Here is an 11003-nt window from a genome sequence, read left to right as displayed (position 1 = left end):
TTGAAGTACCCACACTTATGCATGACCCACTATTTCCCCGAAGAACCTAGCGCCACCTACTGGGGAAAACGCATCAGAAAGGAAACAGGGTCTAAGAAGAGCCCTCAGAAAACAACAAACATTGCGAACGACATGATTACATAGGATTTATTTTCTCTCTCATCTTACACTGGTTTACAGATTTCTCCATATTCATATACTTCATCATAAACCCTAACTGACCACCAAGTGAGGGCAATTAGGGTAAGTCCTGCCTGGCTCAGGGGACACCCACACCAGGCAATCCACTATAGCCGCAGGTAGGGACATAATAGGGCTTAGCTGTATGTATTTATAAGCTCTGCTATGTACAATATCGATTGACATAATCGTACTAGCCACGTACATTACTGTCCATTCTCTTTATGTGCTTTTTATATTACCAAATAAAAGTTAAGTTTTACCTTAAGTGTCACTGTCATTATAACTTTCAAAATCTAACAGTAGATGTGATATGAAGCAAGTTTGTAATTTACATTCATAATTTTTTTTTCCGGTTATCATGGAAAACACGGCACTTCCTGTTTTCTGACTCTTTTTTCCCCTCAAAAAAACAGGAAACAGTCAGAGAACAGGAAGTCCTGTGTATCTCAGGCCATCTGATCGCTCACAGAGAGAAGGCAGTCATGTGACTGATGGACACATTGAGCTGTGACTCTCTGTACTGGCCGGATATCCTGGGTTTAGTCTGTTTTTTTCAACCAGCACAAGTCAGAAAATCTGCCTTCAGGAGACTGAACCTGGATTCCTGGTAAGTTCAGCTTTATTTTACAGAATGATAACAACAACAAAAATAATGAATGCAAATTACAAACTTGCTTCATTTCACATCTACTCTTTATTTAGATTTTGAAAGTTATAACAACAGTGACACTTTAAACTACTGGTCAACCACGGTGCCATTTATTTACGTTTTTTCTCTGGTCAGCCCAAGACACTGTGGAGACACATACCTGATCGATACACATTAAGCACAGGTGACTGCCTATACACAGCATGGAGAGATAGCTGCCAATCAGCAGATGGTGGGTGGAGTTTTCTGCTTCTCATGAATATACAGGACTACTGAGCACATGCACATAATGGAGAGGACTACTTATTGTCCATGTTATTGAGGAGGATATCTCTGTATCAGCTGAACAGAACAATGTAAGTGATATAGCATTCTGTTCAGCTTCAGTCACAACTTTGTGCTTCTCTTAGATAAAACACCATAAACTTATTGACAGAGTCTCTTTAAAGGGGTTATCCAGCGCTACAAAACATGGCTACTTTTGGCTCAACCTTGTCTCCAGTTCAGGTGTGGTTTGCAATTATACACCATTTACTTCAATGGAACTGAGTTTCAAACCCCACCGAATCTGGAGACAAGAGGGGTGCAAAAATGGCCATGTTTTTGCAGCGCTGGATAACCCCTTTAACGTTTAATAGATATACTTTAAAATAATTCCGATAACGATAGATCGAGATTCATCATAATGCAGCAAAGGACACAGATTACTAGCCACTATTAGATCATTCTAACAGCGATAATTCACTTGAACCCATTGTGACAAGTGACTTCCATCTGTTATGCTTCCAGTACAACACAACAACAACAACAACACAACAACACTTTGCTATAAAGTAAAAAAAAAGAAAAGAAAAGCTGGGTCAACATTCTTTCTTTGGGATTCCATAATATTAAATTGATTTTTGTTAAATATATTTGATAACTATTCGCGTAAACCATCAGTTTATCATGTACAATGAGGCATTTCCGTGAGTGGTCACAGGGGGGCGATGCTGAGCTACTTGTTTCACTCCGGAGTCATTCATGAAACGTGCCAGTTACCGGAACTTAGTTTTCGTACAAAGCACTTTCGTCATATGAAAACTTGTGAATATGGCCGACTCCAGAGGCCAGAATGAAATAGCAGCTGGCGCTCATAGCACTATAAATAACCGGCTCACACGGCACCAGCTCGCTGCAGATACACATCACAGACGCTGTCACGAACCTTCGTAATTATTCTTTCTTCTCCGTTCGATTCATTTATCAGAAAGCAGAGGAGGAGAATGTCGCTCTTGTTCCTCATCTGATATAGGGACGCTTTCTATTTATATCCAGCCATACATTTCCCTTCCATCACATCAAGGCAGCGGAATAAGGACACATTATGGGCTTTCATAGTACAGGAAGTTCTTTTATAGGGCACCAGCCCCACAGCCCCCTCCTCTGCCCTTCACAAGAGTTGAACTCCGCCACATGCCCCCCATTCCAACACCCACGCCCTGGGGAAGGGAAGAGACAACTCCACTCTTCGCCAGCTTCTACTTGGCACATGGTCTGTCACTCTCTTAGTGCATGGCCCGGTTTTGTCACCTTTAATAATTACTGTTCCAATAACCTTCAAGTACTTTGCATTGTGTTTCGGGTCTAAGACCTGTTTTACTTCAGACCAAGGTTCCTTCGACAACAATGAGGGATCGGTGTAGGCTTCACAATGCAAAGACACAGGAAGCCTCCCAGGCAATAAACATTGGGTATAGTAGCAGACACATAACAGAGTCTGTCAACGGTTTCTTCTAAACTTACTCAGAAGTAATAACCAATATGGCTGCCCTTCTCGTTGTCGCTCTCCAATTAGCCATAACATTAAAGCCGACTATTGTGTAGCTCCACCAAACAGCTGTTATGGTGGAGGCATGGACTCTTCCGCCTCATTCCCCGTTCGCTGCCTGAGCGATTACACGCACAGACAGCAAGCGAGAAGCAGTGGGAGGGGCCGCCCAAATGATCCTTAGATCATTTGGGCTGCCCATTGAAGTCAGCTGATCATGGCCTTTTAACATGTCCTTTTACACAAATCAAATATCGGCTGAATGGACAGTAATCGGCCAAGAAAGGCAGATAATTGTTTTGTGTAATAAGGCCTTAAGGTGCCTTAACAACAGATCTCTTAAAGTGTACCTGTGCTTATAAAAAAAACTTTTGACAGTCACAGAGACATGTGAAATGTTTTGGTCGGTCCGGGTTCTGAGTATTCAGACCCGTACCGATCCTGAGAACGAGCTTGGAGAAGACCGCGCTAAGTGAGGTCCTCTCCCGACTGTGTGTCATGTGACGAGTCAAGCTCATAGTGTAAGTCTATAGAACCTGACCACAGTGCCCTCCATTCACTGTCTATGGAAGCACTTAAAGGAAAAGTCCGGCGAAAATTTTTATGAAAGTATTGTATTGCCCCCCCAAAATTATACAAATCCCCAATATACACTTATTACAGGAAATGCTTATAAAGTGCTTTTTGTCCCTGCACTTACTACTGCATCAAGGCTTCACTTCCTTTTTAACATGGTGATGTCACTTCCTGGATAACATGGTGATGTCACTTCCTGGATAACATGGTGATGTCCCGACCCGACTCCCAGAGCTGTGCATGCTGTGGCTGCTGGAGAAGATGATGGCAGGGGGACACTGAGGGACACAGGGCACTGGGGGGACACTGAGCATCCCTCTGCCATCATCCTCTCCAGCAGCCACAGCCCGCACAGCTCTGGGACTCGGGTCGTGACATCACCATGTTATCCAGGAAGTGAAGCCTTAATGCAGTAGTAAGTGCAGGGAAAAAAGCACTTTATAAGCATTTCCCGTAATAAGTGTATATTGGGGTTTGTATAACTTTTGAGGAGCAATACAATACTTTAGGTCTCCTTTATTAAGAGTACCCGAGACCTCAGCGAACATATACTTGTGTATAGGGATAAGTCTTGAGGTTCCCATACACCTTATACTCATGTCAGCCATCGGTTTAGTGTGTATGATGCTCTCCTGACTGTCCACCAACAGATGATTTTGGTTGATATAGGGGTCGGCGTGATGGAAAAATCCCCACTTGACCCTTTTGTTCTTGTAGAGATAAGCCACAGCCAGACCCCTTCCCAGAGTACAGGAACGCTGAGCTGTGCTAAATGTTTTAGTGTATGAGAAGGACAAGGGCTTCACAATGATTCTGCCATCAGTTATTGAAGGTGTATGGAGACCTTTAAAAGGTATCCATGTTTTCCAGGACTCCCTAGGGTGGCGTCCAACTTCTCCAGCCTCTGGGAGTCAAATGGCAAGCGTTTGGGTTCTGAAAAGGCTACTCAACTCTAGTAACAACCCCTTGAAGTCCTGTAGGTTATGAGGTGTGGCCTTCATGGTCAAGAACATTTGCTTCTGGGCCTATTTTAGGTTCTTTTCTTGGCAGTCTAGTCAGCATGGGCACTCTGACCAAATGGGGTACAGCCAAGAGAAAGTCATTCCCCTACAATTTAAAGTGGTACTACAGTGACATTTTTCTTTATTCAAATCAGAAAATTATACAGATTTGTAAAATGCTTCTATGTAAAAATCTCAAGTCTTCGAGTACTTATCAGCTGCTGTATGTCCTGCAGGAAGTGGTGTTTTATTTCTTGTTTGAAACAGTGCTCTCTGCTGCCACCTCTGTCCATGACAGGAACTGTCCAAAGCAGTAGCAAATCCCCATAGAAAACTTCTGGACTGTTCCTGACATGGACAGAGGTGACAGCAGAGAGCACTGTGTCAGAATGGAAAGAATACACAACTTCCTGCAGGAACATACAGCAGCTGATAAGTACTGGAAGACTTCAGTCATTTACAAATCTGTATAACTTCCCGACACCAGTTGAATTTTTTTCCCCTCTGGAGTACCCCTTTAACTGTAGTAAATTGATCCCATTTCCAGAAATCTGGTAATGTCAATGTGTACTTACTCATCCTTATAGCTACATAGCGCACTGTTTAGATGAATCCATCTGTTGTCACCATCCTCTATGTGGGAACTGGGTCCAGTCACCATGTGTAAGCTGTATAGAATTTTATGTGGGTGGTAAAAAGTCTGACTGCGTAAATGTGAACAAACCCTAAATGTTTTAGGAGTTGATCAGAACAAAAGATGCTTGAAGCAGAGACTAATAATGCGGAAACCTTCTCCCACATCTTCTAGTGAAGTCCATGGCATAGCCGTCTACACAGCCAGTGAGCTCACAGACAAGGTATCCACTAGTTACATACATATACACACATATAGTCACCAGACCAGTCAGCGCACAATCATCCCGTTTTATAGACATTTGGGATTTTTTACAGGTTTTAACAATTTCTACCTACTGGCTTTCTTGTTCGCAGTAAATGGATGGCTTTTAACCCCTTCAGAACATTTTTGGACCTTATGGACACATGTACATGGGGGAGATTTATCAAACATGGTGTAAAGTTAAACTGGCTCAGTTACCCCTAGCAACCAATCAGATTCCATCTTTCATTTTCCAAAGAGTCTGTGAGGAATGAAAAGTGGAATCTGATTGGTTGCCGGGGGCAACTGAGCCAGTTTCACTTTACACCATGTTTGATAAATCTCCCCCACAGCGATTTATTCTTTGGCTGCGTTCACACGTAACAGATCCGCAGCAGGTTTCTCACCGCCGGAGCATATACTTCACCTGGTCCCCGCTTCGGCTTGCTTCGGGGCTCCCGGTGACTTCACGTCCCACTCTGCCAATTGGTGCACTGCGGCTGCGCACTGATTGGCCGAGCGGGACGTGCCGGGAACCCCCGAAGCAAGCCGAAACAGGACCAGGTGAAGTATACGCTTCAGCGCCCGGGGGGTAAACGGAGCAGGCTGCTGACATACTCGCAGCGGGATGTCCATCCTGCTGCGAGTTTGTCTGCCCATAGGGTGTACTGGGCAGGGATTCACAGCGAGTAAGGATAAATAAATATATATATATTCAATTTTTGTTTTTTAAATACTGATATCACTTTATAATTTGGATTGTTACATGGCAATATAGATTATGTTTAGGATTTTTAATTGGGTTATTTTTCTATATAATGAAGCAACGTGTAAAGGAAAAATGTGAAGAAAAAAAATATATATATGACATCTGTCACAGGGTGCAACGTAAAACTCATTCATAATGGAGGGATACAGTACATCATATCGTATTAAAGGGATTGTCCTCTGTTCAGTAGTGTGAAAAAGGGGATGATCCTCCATGTCGGTTCATTATACAGACTGCTCATTGACTTCATTGTCCTTTTTGTGGTAGAGAAGGGAAACAAAAAACTAAAGGCTGGATCCCCTCACTGATGTTTCCCGTATTCCTTAACAGATTTTTCCTTAGGTTATGTTCAAACATGCTCGGTATATATTGAGCCAAAACCGGGAGTGAAATTAACTGTAATTTATAGATCTGCACTTTCCAGTTCTCCAGAACTTCCAGTACTTATCAGCTGCTGTATGTCCTGCAGGAAATGGTGTATTCTTTCCAGTCTGGAACAGTGCTCTCTGCTGCCACCTCTGTTCGTGACAGGAAACGTTCCGAGAAGCAGCAAATACAAACAGAAAACTGCACTGGACAATTCTTGTCATTAACACATCTGGCAGCAGAGAGCACTGTGTCAGACTGGGAAAAATATACCATTTCCTGCAGGACATACAGCAGCTGATAAGTACTGGAGGGATTGAGATTGTTACATAGATTTGTAATTTACTTCTATGTACCAATCTCAATCCCTTCAGTACTTATCAGCTGCTGTATGTCCTGCAGGAAATGGTGTATTCTTTCCAGTCTGGAACAGTGCTCTCTGCTGCCACCTCTGTTCGTGACTAGAAACGTCCAGATCAGCAGCAAATACAAACAAAAAACTGCACTGGACACATCTGGCAGCAGGGAGCACTGTGTCAGACTGGAAAGAATATACCACTTCCTGCAGGACATACAGCAGCTGATAAGAACTGGAGGGATTGAGATTGTTACATAGAAGTAAATTACAAATCTGACACCAGTTGACATTAAAACTTTTTATTCTTCTTCTCCAGAGCTTCATATAAAGCTGCCCACCAATACATCTTAATTTTGCAGGAGACAATAGATGCTATTTTTTATTCAGAGTTTTTATTTCTTTTATTTGGAGTGGTAAAACTATGGTAGAGTATATGAGGGAGCTGGATGCTTTAAATATTACACTGGAGGTCATCCTGCTGGCTAAGAACATCTGCAAATATACATATAACACATAAGGAATATTCTCCTTGCGTCTGGTTCTATCCACAAAACGAATGGTTAACACAGCTGAATGTGAGCCAACTGGCTCTGCCGCCTCCATTCTTGGCTGCTGGAGGGGTCAGTAGAAGCATTGTTCTCCTGTGATATGTGTAACTTGGACCCTGCTATCCTAGAGAAGAAGAACCTGCTTTGTGACATTAGCAGGTGTGACTGACAGGGAAGATCAGCCATGTCATGTAGTTACCATGACTTTACCTACACAATGGCTAACGTCTTATCAGCGCACAAGCTGCGCCATATCATAGCTCTGTTAGTGCTTTGGATTACTTTCTCTAAGGCTCCATTTACACAGAAAGATTATTTTACAGATTATCTGCCAAAGATTTGAAGCCAAAGCCAGGAATGGATTTGAAAAGAGCAAAAATCTCAGTCTTTTCTTTATGACCTAATCTCTGTTTATAGTCTGTTTCTAGCTTTGGCTTCAAATCTTTGGCAGATAATGTCAGATAATCTTTCTGTGTAAATGGACCTTAATGGTGGAAGAATTTAGCTCTCTCTCATACTGGAGGTCACGGTGGATCATCCAGTTGTTACCGCCGGCTATTACTTTGGCATCAGACGATGTTGTGCTCCAACTGCAACATCAGTAGGCAGGGGCGGTTATACTATATATGCAATAATACCCATCTAAGGTCGCACATTTTTTGTTTTTTTTTAACGTACCTTACAAATAATACACCGATATGTTTAAAGGGGAGCTCCACTTTTCAAATTAAACTCTGTTTCCACTCTGAGGTTCTTATATGTAATTCCTCTAGCACCCTGCTCTGTACTGATGGATGTCCCATGCTTTCAGTTTGATTATCATGCAGGGGTGTAGCCAGGATTCATGGGCTTCCATAGAAGGAAACTGTACGAAGCCCATGCCCCTCCCCCCCATGCACAATTACAGGACCCGGCAGCCAGAGCGGTCCTGTGAGTATGTGTATTGCAGGGGTGGAGGAAGGTGCAATGATACCTCCGACCACAAGGGAGACTGTCAGGGCAGGGAGCACTGCAAGTGTGTGCTGTAAACAACCATGGAGGCAGCCTATGTTTTGCAAGGGCCCCTCTGCTGCACGGGCCCCGTAGCAGTCACGTGGTCTGCCTCAATGGTAGCTACGTCACTGATACCATGAGAGAAGTTAGCCATCATTCTTAAAAGAAAACTCTGGCCTAATCTAAAAATCATGGCCAGTTAGGGGGTGGAGGAAACATAATAAGGAAGCTATGTTTAGCCATCTCCGTACCCCCACAGTTTTCACCAGTTTTCTGATGGCCTCCGCTCTTTAGTTTTTCCCAACTTCTTGCATCGGCACGTCGCGGAGGGAAGTACCCACTTAGCCAGTCAGTGACATTTCTGAGCCAGGACATCTTCGGACTGGAAGCGGCAGGAGGGCAACTGGAGTTAGTGACTAATGATGCTGTGCTGCTGTGGGGAGCAGGGATTACTTATTATCTAATGGTGCGTTTACACAGAAAGATTTATCTGACAGATTTTGGAAGCCAAAGGCAGGAATGGATTTGAAAAGAGGAGAAATCTCAGTCTTTCCTTTCTGACCTGTTCCCTGTATATAGTCTGTTTCTGTTTTTGGCTTAAAGGGAACCAATCACCGAGATAAAGCATATAGAGCTTTTGAAATGTGCTGTTAGAGCACACTTGCCACACGTGTTTTCATAGCCTCCGTGCCTTCCCGATGTAAGCCGCAAAGTAACTTTATAAAACTGGCGCCCTGTATGCTAATTACCTGAGGTAGTCATCTGGGCGGTGTGCGGCTAGCAGGTAGTTACGGTCCCCTGGGCGTTCTTCCGCTGTAATTACGCCCCTCTGGGCGTGATTCAAATGGCAGAGTAGCTGTGGCGTCACCCGGGAGCGCACCGTGCCCGAGGTCGGCGCGCTTACGTACTGCGCAGTGCAGCCGCTTCCACTCCGGCTGGACTGCGCCTGTGCAGAATAGCCTCGAACTCTGCCTCACAGGCTATTCTGCACAGGCGCAGTACAGCCGGAATGGAAGCGGCTGTACTGCGCATGCGCGGCGGCATCAGAATGCCCAGGGGACCGTGACTACCTGCTAGCCGCACACCGCCCAGATGACTACCTCAGGTAATTAGCATACATGGCGCCAGTTTTATAAAGTTACTTTGCGGCTTACACCGGGAAGGCACGGAGGCTATGAAAACACGTGTGGCAAGTGTGCTGTGTGCTCTAACAGCACATTTCAAAAGCTCTATATGCGTTTTTCCGGTGATTGGTTCCCTTTAAAAAATCTGTCAGATAAATCTCTCTGTGTAAACGCACCATTAGTCTCTTATCTCTCCCTAGTCTGCGATTTTTAGATCCGACCAGAGTTCTCCATTTTTCATATTTGGCAAAATATATATTTTTTTCAAACATTTCAAAGAGATATGTCAAAAGTTTTGATTGGTCCGGGTCTGCTCAGATTTGTACCAATTGGGAGCCAGAGCCAGGAAAGGACCGCACTAAACTCGATCCTCTTCCAGCTTTGTGTCACATGATCAGTCGCTGATAGTCAATGTAAATCTATGGAGCCCGACTAATTTTGCTGACACAGAGGGGAGCGGATCGCCCTGCTGGTTCTTATTATCTAAACTTTTGACAAGTCAAACAGCATGTATAACTTAATATATATCATGTAAAATATGTTTATCTGAAATGGAAAACTCAAGTTCTAAAAAAAATAAAAGTAGAAGCAGCCAGAACATTGGAGGAAGCACGGCGGCTCAGTAGTGAACACTTTCACCCTGCAGTAATGGAGTTCTGGGTTTGAGTCCGGCCAAGGCCAATATCTGAATATTCGTCTTGTGTTTCCTTTGGGTATGTTGGTTTCCTTCCACAATTCACAAACATACTGGTTATACTGGAATTCAGATTGTGAGCCCTAATCACTGTACACGGCTGCAGAACATGATAGTGCTATATTAAAGATTAAAATAATCAATAGGAATGCAGGGAGGATGACTGACATATCTCCCTCTTGCATTTTGGTTGGTTATCAGAAGCTAAAGAATTTGATCACCATGTCGGAGGATCTGGTTTTATCTACTTACCTTGTTGTACAATGTGCCATGTTTGTACTTTATACGAACATGGAGACGTCTATTAAAAGGGATTATCCCAAGATTAAAGTGTTATCCCCTATTAATACTAGATAATTATTGGGGGGCCCATCAGTTGGGATCAGCATTGATTAGGGGAATGGAGGTCAATTGTCCCACTAATGCAGGGTTTGGGAGGGAACCTTTGGTCGTTCGGTCCTTTTTTTTTGAAACACCACCTGGTTCTCATGCTCGGCACTGTTCTGTGGCCGTGCACTGGCCTGGTTATATGCACTGGGGGAGGGCCTGCCGCCCCTAGTGGGACCATCAACCCTCCCCCTCTGTGACGTGGCTCCATTGATTCTAGTGAAGCCAGGCTAGTGCATGGCCAAAGAATAGCGTGAAGCACAGGAACTGGGTGGCGTTTATATATATATATATATATATATATATATATATATATATATATATATATATATATATAAAAAAAAAAAAAAAAAAAAAAAAAAAAAAAAAAAAAAGAGTGCCACCAGGATTGCGGTGCCAATCTGCTACTAAAAAAAAATAAAATAAAAAATATTAATCATCTAATGGTACACTCACTCTAAAGCGAATTTTATTTCTCCCCCGGCAGCAGTCCAGGCATGATAGAAACAGCAGTTCTGCAACAGCTAGAGGGACAAAGGTTCTTCATCCCTACATTAATGGAGAAAAGCACTATGGACTCTCCAAAGATATGAGTATCATAAAATCGCATTCACCCCAATGTAAAATCTGATCGCCCTGTGTGAATATGACCTACTTGTGCTAGAGTA

The sequence above is a fragment of the Dendropsophus ebraccatus genome, chromosome 13 (assembly GCF_027789765.1).
Source record: "Dendropsophus ebraccatus isolate aDenEbr1 chromosome 13, aDenEbr1.pat, whole genome shotgun sequence".
NCBI classification, from domain to species: Eukaryota; Metazoa; Chordata; class Amphibia; order Anura; family Hylidae; genus Dendropsophus; species Dendropsophus ebraccatus.
The sequence above is the reverse complement of the archived record's forward strand: the minus strand, read 5'-3'. Positions refer to the sequence as shown.